This window comes from Triticum aestivum, chromosome 2B (assembly GCF_018294505.1).
Source record: "Triticum aestivum cultivar Chinese Spring chromosome 2B, IWGSC CS RefSeq v2.1, whole genome shotgun sequence".
NCBI classification, from domain to species: domain Eukaryota; kingdom Viridiplantae; phylum Streptophyta; class Magnoliopsida; order Poales; family Poaceae; genus Triticum; species Triticum aestivum.
This window is the reverse complement of record NC_057798.1, coordinates 162,093,515-162,106,976: the sequence shown is the minus strand read 5'-3', so window position 1 is coordinate 162,106,976 and position 13,462 is coordinate 162,093,515.

Genomic DNA, 13,462 nt, shown 5'->3' with positions numbered 1-13,462 from the left:
TCTTGAATAGATCGATCAGAAAGGATAACTTTGAGGTGGTTTCGTACCCTACAATAATCTCTTTGTTTGTTCTCCGCTATTAGTGACTTTGGAGTGACTCTTTGTTGCATATTGAGGGATAGTTATATGATCCAGTTATGTTATTATTGTTGAGAGAACTTGGACTAGTGAAAGTATGAACCTTAGGCCTTGTTTCCTACCATTGCAATACCGTTTATGCTCACTTTTATCATTAGTTACCTTACTTTTTTTATATTTTCAGATTACAAAAACCTATATCTACTATCCATATTGCACTTGTATCACCATCTCTTCGCCGAACTAGTGCACCTATACAATTTACCATTGTATTGGGTGTGTTCGGGACGCAAGAGACTCTTTGTTATTTGGTTGCAGGGTTGTTTGAGAGAGACCATCTTCATCCTATGCCTCCCACGGATTGATAAACCTTAGGTCATCCACTTGAGGGAAATTTGCTACTGTCCTACAAACCTCTGCACTTGGAGGCCCAACAACGTCTACAAGAAGAAGGTTGTGTAGTAGACATCACGTGCTCCTCCGGTCGTCGGGGTCTCCCGCAAGAGGAGGCTTGGGAGCTATCACGGTATCGCCCCGTGGGCCCTGAAACAGAGGATTTAGATGGCCGATGATGAGTAAGTACCTTTCTCCTTGGGTTCCTTGTGTGATTAGTGCCCTCCTGACATTTGCCCTTTAGGCTTCCTCCTTCCGGTGACGAGCTCGCCCTCGACGCGTCCTTCACGAGCCCCATAGCCGATCGCCGCCCCCAACCTTATGAAGCTAGCGGCCGCTCGGGAGACGGTGTTGTCCCGAGGGCCGCGGTCGCCGGAGGAATATCGTGAGCCCGCTCCCTCGGCGCCTCTCCGCCATAGTAGCCCTCGAGCCACGGAGGCCGCACTGAGGAGCCTTCCGATGATTCTTGCGAGTACCTGGGCATCCAACATGACGGCTTCGTCTTCAGGCGATGGAGACGCATCCCACTGCATGGAGCCCGAAGCTCGAGGGGTGGTCGAAGAGGCCCTAGCTATCGAGCCTTTGTCCGGGACACGCGAATTGCCCTGCTCCTCCCTGGCAAACCATGGTGCAGAGGAGAGGCCCATCCAAGCGCTGGAGCTTGCGCACGGGCGGAGCGCCATCCGCCACAACCTCCTCCAGGTAGCCGTGGGTCCACTTGGCCAGCTTGGAGCGGAGCTTGCCGATGTCGACTCCCGCCGTGAGGTGCAAAACCTCCGTCTCGCGCGCGGGTGGCGTCAGTGGGAAGTCATGGTCAATCTTGGGCACGCATAACATGAGCGCACCTGGGCGGACGTCGAGGGGTCCCTTGCAGCCTCTTGTGAGGCCTACATCTGCGCTTAAGAGGTGGCATGGGCCACTCAGCAGCGCCGCGTGGCAGCCGAGGAGCGCGAGAAGGAGCTTCAGGCCTTGAATGCTGATCTTGAACGGCAGGTCTAGACACGCAAGACCGCTCTTGTGGTGTGGCCAGGTGGCCCCCCTGCCGACGCGACCGAGGCTCGGAGTCGCGAGGAGGCGCTGGCATTTGAGGCGATGGTGCAAATCTTGGAGCGCGAACGACTGGAGGCGATGGAGCGTCAAGTGGCTTCGAACGAGGAGGCCCTTGCTTCCCGGGAGGCAAAGATTCAGCTGGAGGTTGACCAGAAGGTGGTAGGGATTTGCGAGTCCCTTGTCGTGGAGTATCACCGGAAGTTGGGACTTCAGGAGGCCTGCTTCAAGCAACGGCATGCCGAGCTGCAAGGCAAAGCCAATGCTCTCCAATCCTAGCTTGCCATGGCAGAGCGACATGGGAAGGTCGTTGAGGAAGCCCGAGCCATTGTCGAGGCCGAGCTATCTTGTCCTCAGCATCAGGTCGCAGGCGTCTCATCCCTTGTGGAGAGGGCGTCGGCCGACGCGGACCACCGCAGAACGCTGCAGCAAGAGCGCTCCAAGATGCTCAAAGACCTCATGACGAGGGCCAACCGTGCCTTGGACACCATCTGCAAAGGGAATGTCGCCCATCCGCTCGAGTCTGACGATGCCGGCTACCTGCATTTCTTCACCCAAGTCGTGACCTACCTCAAAAGCAGGGCCGCGAAGGCTCGCCAGCTCATTGACGAGAAGAGCCGAGATCTCCTTGGGCGTGTGTTCTCACGCGTCTTCATCTACCGTATCAACCGGGACCCAAACTTTGACTTTAACACCGCGATAGTCCCCCTGCCCAGAGTCATCCAGGGCGACCTTGCGAGCTGGGTGAAGGATCATGTGGATGACCTGGTCAGGGAGTTTGCTGACAATACGGCCGTGCCCGCGATCGGGGAGGACGGAGCTGCTTGACAATGACGATGATGACAACACGGGTGACAGCGCGTGCCGCTAGGCCTGTACCTCTCTGTTCTTCCTGTAAAATATTTTTTGATGTGCCCCCGTGGGGAGTGAAAGCATTTTTCCTTAGGGGGAGGAAGATCTCCTTATGGTGCATGGAATGATGATATATTTCCTGGGGTAATTTCAGAATGCGTTGTCGCGAGCCAAAGGGCTCTCAACTAGAGTAGCTGGTACGATTTACCTTTCATGCTTGTGGCCTCAGGTTGGTACTTGCACCGTGGAGACGCTCTCTGCCGCAATGAGCCCTACGGGGGTTCTCGCGAGAGGGGCTTCCTGATATGGTTGCTGGCCCGATCATGGGCGTCGTGCGAGGAGCCAACGCCAAAACTCTTACCGAGGTGTGTGCGCAGCCAGGCACACGGCGGTGGCGTCCTTGACCCCGAGGGGGACTTGGCCTGCCTAGGTGTGCACGCCACACCCAGCCCCCGCTCGCGGGGCGCTTGCGGGGAGGGGTAGCAAGCAGGCACTAAGATTTCCAAGAGAAAAACCGAAGAGCAAAAACATCGCAAGTCGAAAAATATCCCCCTTTTCTTTTAATAAGCACAAGAAACTCCAAATTCACTCAAAGGTGAAAAATTGGGTTATAGAAAAGGGCAAAGAGAACAGCCACGTCCGGCACCTACGCTAGTCTTCTCACCAGCGTGGAGCTAGGTGCTTCCCCTGGGCGGGGGCATAGTCATCGGGGGACTGTGTCGGCAGCCAGCGCGGAGCATGCTGCTTCCACTAGGATGTGGGTGGGACCCCCTGTGAGGCCCAAGGGTGGCACTCAGGAGACTCCGGGGCGTGTACAACCCCACTTATTATTACGTGAGAGTGTCATGGACAGAGATCTTCGCATGCGCTCCTTGGGGCAACCCCGCCAAATGCATCCTGTTACCACCTTTGGGGAGTCCAGAAACCAGGATGAGACCAAGGGGCAAGGGGGTACGGCAATGGTGGTCAGGTAATTGCAGGCCCTACACCGGGGAAGGGCTCGCCGGTGCCTTCCCCGACAGAGGATGTACCTTCGGACAGCGTGCACTACCGCCGGGGTGGCGCCCTGCGCCGTGAGGCGCGGAGGGAGCTCTAGCGCCGGGCTCCCTCCATGCAACTCCCAGGGCGCTCCTCCTGCCCTGGGTAGGTCCAGCGTCTCGAGATACGCCGTTGTGGGGAGGTTCACCTACGACACAAGGTTAGTGTAATTGCGCCTAAAATAGGTTGACTATGACCGATGGTTATTGGCGTCGAAGATGCTGGCGGAGCGTTGGGTCAACTCACGAGGAGCCCCCATCTCCGACGACCTTGGCGACCCTGATGCCGGAGCCAGCGCAGGAAGCATGAACAGGATTCTCCCTTGCTCACGTAGCATGTCGGCCCTGGGTGGTGCCCGGACCTCAGGGGCCACTGGCCTGAGACCAGCCCCTAGCCCCGTGACGCGTCCACCGCCATTCTTGGGGCCACGACTCACCGGCCTGAGAGCGATCCCTCACTGCCATTGAGGTAGGAGCCGCTTGCTTCGACTGCCCCCTGGGAATGGATGATCTCGTATGCCGAGCTACCTCCACGATGTTGGGGAACGTTGCAGAAAATTAAAATTTTTCCTACGGTTTCACCAAGATCCATCTATGAGTTCATCTAAGCAACGAGTGAAAGAGAGATGCATCTACATACCACTTTGTAGATCGCATGCGGAAGCGTTCAAAAGAACGGGGTTGAAGTAGTCGTTCTCGTCGTGATCCTATCACCGGAGATCCTAGCGCCGAACGTACGGCACCTCCGCGTTCAACACACGTACGGTCAGTGTGACGTCTCCTCCATCTTGATCCAGCAAGGGGGAAGGAGAGGTTGATGATGATCCAGCAGCACGACGGCGTGGTGGTGGATGCAGCAGAACTCCGGCAGGGCTTCGCCAAGCTATTGTGGGAGGAGGAAGAGGTGTAGCAGGGGAGGGAGGCGCCAAGACTTCAGGGTGCGGCTGCCCCTCCCTCCCCTCCCTTTATATAGGCCCCCCAGGGGGGGCGAGGCGCCGGCCCCTGGAGATCTGATCTCACAGGGGGGCGGCGGCCAGTGGGGTTGGAGTACCCCCCAAGGCAAGTGGTGCGCCCCCCACGCTAGGGTTTCAACCCTAGGCGCAGGGGGTGGGCCTAGGGAGGCGCACCAGCCCACTATGGGCTGGTTCCCCTCCCCACTTCAGCCCATGGGGCCCTCCGGGATGGGTGGCCCCACCCGGTGGACCCCCGGGACACTTCCGGTGGTCCTGGTACAATACCGGGTGACCCCGAAACTTTCCCGATGGCCGAAACAACACTTCCTATATATAATTCTTTACCTCCGGACCATTCCGAACTCCTCGTGACGTCCGGGATCTCATCCGGGACTCCGAACAACATTCGGTTTGCTGCATACTCATATTCATACAACCCTAGCGTCACCGAACCTTAAGTGTGTAGACCCTACGGGTTCGGGAGACACGCAGACATGACCGAGACGGCTCTCGGGCAATAACCAACAGCGGGATCTGGATACCCATGTTGGCTCCCACATGCTCCTCGATGATCTCATCGGATGAACCACGATGTCGAGGATTCAAACAACCCCGTATTCAATTCCCTTTGTCAATCGGTACATTACTTGCCCGAGACTCGATCGTCGGTATCCCAATACCTTGTTCAGTCTCGTTACCGGCAAGTCACTTTACTCGTACTGTAATGCATGATCCCATGACCAAACACTTGGTCACTTTGAGCTCATTATGATGATGCATTACCGAGTGGGCCCAGAGATACCTCTTCGTCATACGGAGTGACAAATCCCAGTCTCGATCCGTGTCAACCCAACAGACACTTTCGGAGATACCTGTAGTGCACCTTTATAGTCACCCAGTTACGTTGTGACGTTTGGTACACCCAAAGCACTCCTACGGTATCCGGGAGTTACACGATCTCATGGTCTAAGGAAAAGATACTTGACATTGGAAAAGCTCTAGCAAACGAACTACACGATCTTGTGCTATGCTTAGGATTGGGTCTTGTCCATCACATCATTCTCCTAATGATGTGATCCCGTTATCAACGACATCCAATGTCCATAGCCAGGAAACCATGACTATCTGTTGATCAACGAGCTAGTCAACTAGAGGCTTACTAGGGACATATTATGGTCTATGTATTCACACGTGTATTACGATTTCGGATAATACAGTTATAGCATGAATAAAGACAATTATCATGAACAAGGAAATATAATAATAATCCTTTTATTATTGCCTCTAGGGCATATTTCCAACAGTCTCCCACTTGCACTAGAGTCAATAATCTAGTTACATTGTGATGAATCGAACACCCATAGAGTTCTGGTGTTGATCATGTTTTGCTCGCAAGAGAGGTTTAGTCAACGGATTTGCGACATTCAGATCCGTATGTACTTTGCAAATATCTATGTCTCCATCTTGAACATTTCACGGATGGAGTTGAAACGACGCTTGATGTGCCTGGTCTTCTTGTGAAACCTGGGCTCCTTGGCAAGGGCAATAGCTCCAGTGTTGTCACAGAAGAGTTTGATCGGCCCCGACGCATTGGGTATGACTCCTAGGTCGGTGATGAACTCCTTCACCCAAATTGCTTCATGCGCTGCCTCCGAGGCTGCCATGTACTCCGCTTCACATGTAGATCCCGCCACGACGCTCTGCTTGCAGCTGCACCAGCTTACTGCTCCACCATTCAACATATACACGTATCCGGTTTGTGACTTAGAGTCATCCAGATCTGTGTCGAAGCTAGCGTCGACGTAACCCTTTACGACGAGCTCTTCGTCACCTCCATAAACGAGAAACATGTCCTTTGTCCTTTTCAGGTACTTCAGGATATTCTTGACCGCTGTCCAGTGTTCCTTGCCGGGATTACTTTGGTACCTTCCTACCAAACTTACGGCAAGGTTTACATCAGGTCTGGTACACAGCATGGCATACATAATAGATCCTATGGCTGAAGCATAGGGGATGACACTCATCTCTTCTTTATCTTTTGCCGTGGTCGGGCATTGAGCCGAGCTCAATCTCACACCTTGCAATACAGGCAAGAACCCCTTCTTGGACTGATCCATTTTGAACTTCTTCAAAATCTTATCAAGGTATGTGCTTTGTGAAAGACCTATGAGGCGTCTCGATCTATCTCTATAGATCTTGATGCCTAATATATAAGCAGCTTCTCCAAGGTCCTTCATTGAAAAACACTTATTCAAGTAGGCCTTAATGCTGTCCAAAAGTTCTATATCATTTCCCATCAAGAGTATGTCATCTACATATAATATGAGAAATGCTACAGAGCTCCCACTCACTTTCTTGTAAACGCAGGCTTCTCCATAAGTCTGCATAAACCCAAACGCTTTGATCATCTCATCAAAGCGAATGTTCCAACTCCGAGATGCTTGCACCAGCCCATAAATGGATCGCTGGAGCTTGCATACTTTGTTAGCATTCTTAGGATCGACAAAACCTTCCGGCTGCATCATATACAGTTCTTCCTTAAGATGTCCGTTAAGGAATGCCGTTTTGACGTCCATCTGCCATATCTCATAATCATAGTATGCGGCAATTGCTAACATGATTCGGACGGACTTCAGCTTCGCTACGGGAGAGAATGTCTCATCGTAGTCAATCCCTTGAACTTGTCGATAACCCTTAGCGACAAGTCGAGCTTTATAGATGGTAACATTACCATCCGCGTCCGTCTTCTTCTTAAAGATCCATTTGTTTTCTATCGCTCGCCGATCATCGGGCAAGTCTGTCAAAGTCCATACTTTGTTTTCATACATGGATTCTATCTCGGATTTCATGGCTTCAAGCCATTTGTTGGAATCTGGGCCCGCCATCGCTTCTTCATAGTTCGAAGGTTCACCGTTGTCTAACAACATGATTTCCAGGACAGGGTTGCCGTACCACTCTGGTGCGGAACGTGTCCTTGTGGACCTACGAAGTTCAGTAGCAACTTGATCTGAAGTACCTTGATCATCATCATTATTTTCCTCTTCAGTTGGTGTAGGCATCACAGGAACATTTTCCTGAGCTGCACTACTTTCCTGTTCGAGAGGTAGTACTTCATCGAGTTCTACTTTCCTCCCACTTACTTCTTTCGAGAGAAACTCTTTTTCCAGAAAGGATCCGTTCTTGGCAACAAAGATCTTGCCCTCGGATCTTAAGTAGAAGGTATACCCAATGGTTTCCTTAGGGTATCCTATGAAGACGCATTTTTCCGACTTGGGTTCGAGCTTTTCAGGTTGAAGTTTCTTGACATAAGCATCGCATCCCCAAACTTTTAGAAACGACAGCTTAGGTTTCTTCCCAAACCATAATTCATATGGTGTCGTCTCAACGGATTTAGACGGTGCCCTATTTAAAGTGAATGTAGCTGTCTCTAGAGCGTATCCCCAAAATGATAGCGGTAAATCGGTAAGAGACATCATAGACCGCACCATATCCAATAGAGTGCGATTACGACGTTCGGACACACCGTAACGTTGAGGTGTTCCAGGCGGCGTGAGTTGTGAAACGATTCCACATTTCCTTAAGTGCGTACCAAATTCATGACTTAAATATTCTCCTCCACGATCTGATCGTAGAAACTTTATCTTTCGGTCACGTTGATTCTCTACCTCATTCTGAAATTCTTTGAACTTTTCAAAAAAGGTCTCAGACTTGTGTTTCATCAAGTAGACATACCCATATCTACTCAAGTCATCAGTGAGAGTGAGAACATAACGATATCCTCCGCGAGCTTCAACGCTCATTGGACCGCACACATCGGTATGTATGATTTCCAACAAGTTGGTTGCTCGCTCCATTGTTCCGGAGAACGGAGTCTTGGTCATTTTGCCCATTAGGCATGGTTCGCATGTGTCAAACGATTCATAATCGAGAGACTCTAAAAGTCCATCAGCATGGAGCTTCTTCATGCACTTGACACCAATGTGACCAAGGCGGCAGTGCCACAAGTATGTGGGACTATCGTTATCAACTTTACATCTTTTGGTATTCACACTATGAATATGTGTAATATTACGCTCGAGATTCATTAAGAATAAACCATTGACCATCGGGGCATGACCATAAAACATATCTCTCATATAAATAGAACAACCATTATTCTCGGATTTAAATGAGTAGCCATCTCGTATCAAACGAGATCCAGATACAATGTTCATGCTCAAACTTGGCACTAAATAACAATTATTAAGGTTTAAAACTAATCCCGTAGGTAAATGTAGAGGTAGCGTGCCGACGGCGATCACATCGACCTTGGAACCATTCCCGACGCGCATCGTCACCTCGTCCTTCGCCAGTCTCCGCTTATTCCGCAGCTCCTGCTGTGAGTTACAAATATGAGCAACGGCACCGGTATCAAATACCCAGGAGTTACTACGAGTACTGGTAAGGTACACATCAATTACATGTATATCAAATATACCTTTGGTGTTGCCGGCCTTCTTGTCCGCTAAGTATTTGGGGCAGTTCCGCTTCCAGTGACCCTTCCCTTTGCAATAAAAGCACTCAGTCTCAGGCTTGGGTCCATTCTTTGACTTCTTCCCGGCAACTGGCTTACCGGGCGCGGCAACATCCTTGCCGTCTTTCTTGAAGTTCTTCTTGCCCTTGCCCTTCTTGAACTTAGTGGTTTTATTGACCATCAACACTTGATGTTCCTTCTTGATTTCTACCTCTGCTGACTTCAGCATTGAAAATACTTCAGGAATGGTCTTCACCATCCCCTGCATATTGTAGTTCATCACAAAGCTCTTGTAGCTTGGTGGGAGCGACTGAAGGATTCTGTCAATGACCGCCTCGTCCGGGAGGTTAATGTCCAGCTGGGACAGGCGGTTGTGCAACCCAGACATTTTGAGTATGTGCTCACTGACAGAACTATTTTCCTCCATCTTACAACTATAGAACTTGTCGGAGACTTCATATCTCTCGACCCGGGCATGAGCTTGGAAAACTAGTTTCAGCTCCTCGAACATCTCATATGCTCCGTGTTGCTCAAAACGCTTTTGGAGCCCCGGTTCTAAGCTGTAAAGCATGCCGCACTGAACGAGGGAGTAATCATCAGCACGAGACTGCCAAGCGTTCATAACGTCTTGGTTCTCTGGAACGGGTGCATCACCTAGCGGTCCTTCTAGGACATATTGTTTCCTGGCAGCTATGAGGATGATCCTCAGGTTCCGGACCCAGTCCGTATAGTTGCTGCCATCATCTTTCAGCTTGGTTTTCTCTAGGAACGCGTTGAAGTTCATGTTGACATGAGCGTTGGCCATTTGATCTACAAGACATATTTGCAAAGGTTTTAGACTAAGTTCATGATAATTAAGTTCATCTAATCAAATTATTACAATGAACTCCCACTCAGATTAGACATCCCTCTAGTCATCTAAGTGTTACACGATCCGAGTCGACTAGGCCGTGTCCGATCATCACGTGAGACGGACTAGTCATCGTCGGTGAACATCTCCATGTTGATCGTATCTTCTATACGACTCGTGTTCGACCTTTCGGTCTCTGTGTTCCGAGGCCATGTCTGTACATGCTAGGCTCGTCAAGTTAACCCTAAGTGTTTTGCATGTGTAAAACTGTCTTACACCCGTTGTATGTGAACGTAAGAATCTATCACACCCGATCATCACGTGGTGCTTCGAAACGACGAACTTTAGCAACGGTGCACAGTTAGGGGAGAACACTTCTTGAAATTGTTGTAAGGGATCATCTTATTTACTACCGTCGTTCTAAGTAAACAAGATGCATAAACATAATAAACATCACATGCAATTATATAGTAGTGACATGATATGGCCAATATCATATAGCTCCTTTGATCTCCATCTTCGGGGCTCCATGATCATCTTTGTCACCGGCATGACACCATGATCTCCATCATCGTGTCTTCATGAAGTTGTCACGCCAACGACTACTTCTACTTCTATGGCTAACGCGTTTAGCAATAAAGTAAAGTAATTTACATGGCGTTCTTCAATGACACGCAGGTCATACAAAAATAAAGACAACTCCTATGGCTCCTGCCGGTTGTCATACTCATCGACATGCAAGTCGTGATTCCTATTACAAGAACATGATCTCATACATCACAATATATCATTCATCATTCATCACAACTTTTGGCCATATCACATCACAAGACACTTGCTGCAAAAACAAGTTAGACGTCCTCTAATTGTTGTTGCAAGTTTTTTACGTGGCTTCTATAGGTGATCTAGCAAGAACCTTTTCTTACCTACGTTAAAGCCACAATGTGATTTGTCAACCTCTATTTACCCTTCATAAGGACCCTTTTCGTCAAATCCACTCCAACTAAAGTGGGAGAGACAGACACCCGCCAGCCACCTTATGCAACTAGTGCATGTCAGTCGGTGGAACCGGTCTCATGTAAGCGTACGTGTAAGGTTGGTCCGGGCCGCTTCATCCCACAATACCGCTGGAGCAAAATAAGACTAGTAGCGGCAAGCAAGTTGACAAGATCTACGCCCACAACAAAATTGTGTTCTACTCATGCAATAGAGAACTACGCATAAACCTAGCTCTGATACCACTATTGGGGAACGTTGCAGAAAATTAAAAATTTTCCTACGGTTTCACCAAGATCCATCTATGAGTTCATCTAAGCAACGAGTGAAAGAGAGATGCATCTACATACCACTTTGTAGATCGCGTGCAGAAGCGTTCAAAAGAACGGGGTTGAAGTAGTCGTTCTCGTCGTGATCCTATCACCGGAGATCCTAGCGCCGAACGGACGGCACCTCCGCGTTCAACACACGTACGGTCAGCGTGACGTCTCCTCCGTCTTGATCCAGCAAGGGGGAAGGAGAGGTTGATGATGATCCAGCAGCACGACGGCGTGGTGGTGGATGCAGCAGAACTCCGGCAGGGCTTCGCCAAGCTACTGCGGGAGGAGGAAGAGGTGTAGCAGGGGGAGGGAGGCGCCAAGACTTCAGGGTGCGGCTGCCCCTCCCTCCCCTCCCTTTATATAGGCCCCCAAGGGGGGGGGGCGCCGGCCCCTGGAGATCTGATCTCCCAGGGGGGCGGCGGCCAGGGGGTGGAGTGCCCCCCAAGGCAAGTGGGGCGCCCCCCCCACCCTAGGGTTTCAACCCTAGGCGCAGGGGGTGGGCCAAGGGGGGCGCACCAGCCCACTATGGGCTGGTTCCCCTCCCCACTTCAGCCCATGGGGCCCTCCGGGATGGGTGGCCCCACCCGGTGGACCCCCGGGACACTTCCGGTGGTCCCGGTACAATACCGGGTGACCCCGAAACTTTCCCGATGGCCGAAACAGCACTTCCTATATATAATTCTTTACCTCCGGACCATTCCGAAACTCCTCGTGACGTCCGGGATCTCATCCGGGACTCCGAACAACATTCGGTTTGCTGCATACTCATATTCATACAACCCTAGCGTCACCGAACCTTAAGTGTGTAGACCCTACGGGTTCGGAAGACACGTAGACATGACCGAGACGGCTCTCGGGCAATAACCAACAGCGGGATCTGGATACCCATGTTGGCTCCCACATGCTCCTCGATGATCTCATCAGATGAACCACGATGTCGAGGATTCAAACAACCCCGTATTCAATTCCCTTTGTCAATCGGTACGTTACTTGCCCGAGACTCGATCGTCGGTATCCCAATACCTCGTTCAGTCTCGTTACCGGCAAGTCACTTTACTCGTACCGTAATGCATGATCCCGTGACCAAACACTTGGTCACTTTGAGCTCATTATGATGATGCATTACCGAGTGGGCCCAGAGATACCTCTCCGTCATACGGAGTGACAAATCCCAGTCTCGATCCGTGTCAACCCAACAGACACTTTCGGAGATACCTGTAGTGCACCTTTATAGTCACCCAGTTACGTTGTGACGTTTGGTACACCCAAAGCACTCCTACGGTATCCGGGAGTTACACGATCTCATGGTCTAAGGAAAAGATACTTGACATTGGAAAAGCTCTAGCAAACGAACTACACGATCTTGTGCTATGCGGATTGGGTCTTGTCCATCACATCATTCTCCTAATGATGTGATCCCATTGTCAACGACATCCAATGTCCATAGCCAGGAAACCATGACTATCTGTTGATCAACGAGCTAGTCAACTAGAGGCTTACTAGGGACATATTATGGTCTATGTATTCACACGTGTAGTACGATTTTCGGATAATACAGTTATAGCATGAATAAAGACAATTATCATGAACAAGGAAATATAATAATAATCCTTTTATTATTGCCTCTAGGGCATATTTCCAACACACGAGGCCCCTCAGGCTCCTCCCGGAGGTGCGAGTGGGCACTGCTGGTGTGAGGGTGAGCATCTTGAGGCATCCGCGCAGCTGGCGTGATGCGGAAAGGTGCCATGCCTTCGCAGGCGGCGTCAATTAGTTCAGCGATGCGGGCGAGCAGGGCGTCATAGCCGCCCTCGGCCAGCATGCAACGCTGTAACTCACGGGTTACGATGAGCGCGGCCTGTGCGTTCGCCTGCTCTCGGCGAGTGTGCAGGGACGTCGCCACGGCGTAGCTGGAGGATCTTGCCACCGCTCGGTTGCAATGATGACTGGGAGGGTATGGAAGCGGCCCACGGCGCCGGCGGCTGCTGTCGTCCGCGCCCATCCCCGCTCAGGCAAGTAGGAGGTGATGACGGACTTAGCGGCCAGGCAGAGTCGCCCGGGTGGCATGGGCAGCCCATTGTTCACTGCCAGCTCGTGGAAATTCCGCCATAAGGATCACGAAGCGGGGCCAGAGCGACTGATGGAAGATCAGCTTTGACACGCCCCTACATGGCGTGCCAAATGTTGGATTCCGGGCTCCGCAGACCCAAGAAAGGTTCGAACTCAGGGGCGTGTGCGAAGAACTCAACCTCTCAAGCCTCTCGATCTACTCCTCTCACGACCTAGGTCGATAAACACGACAGAGAAATGCACGACAGTTTATCCAGGTTCGGGCCACCTTGCGGTGTAATATCCTACTCCTGCTTTGTGGTGGATTAGCCTCGCGAGGGGCTGAGGATGAACTAGTACAAGTGGAAGAACAA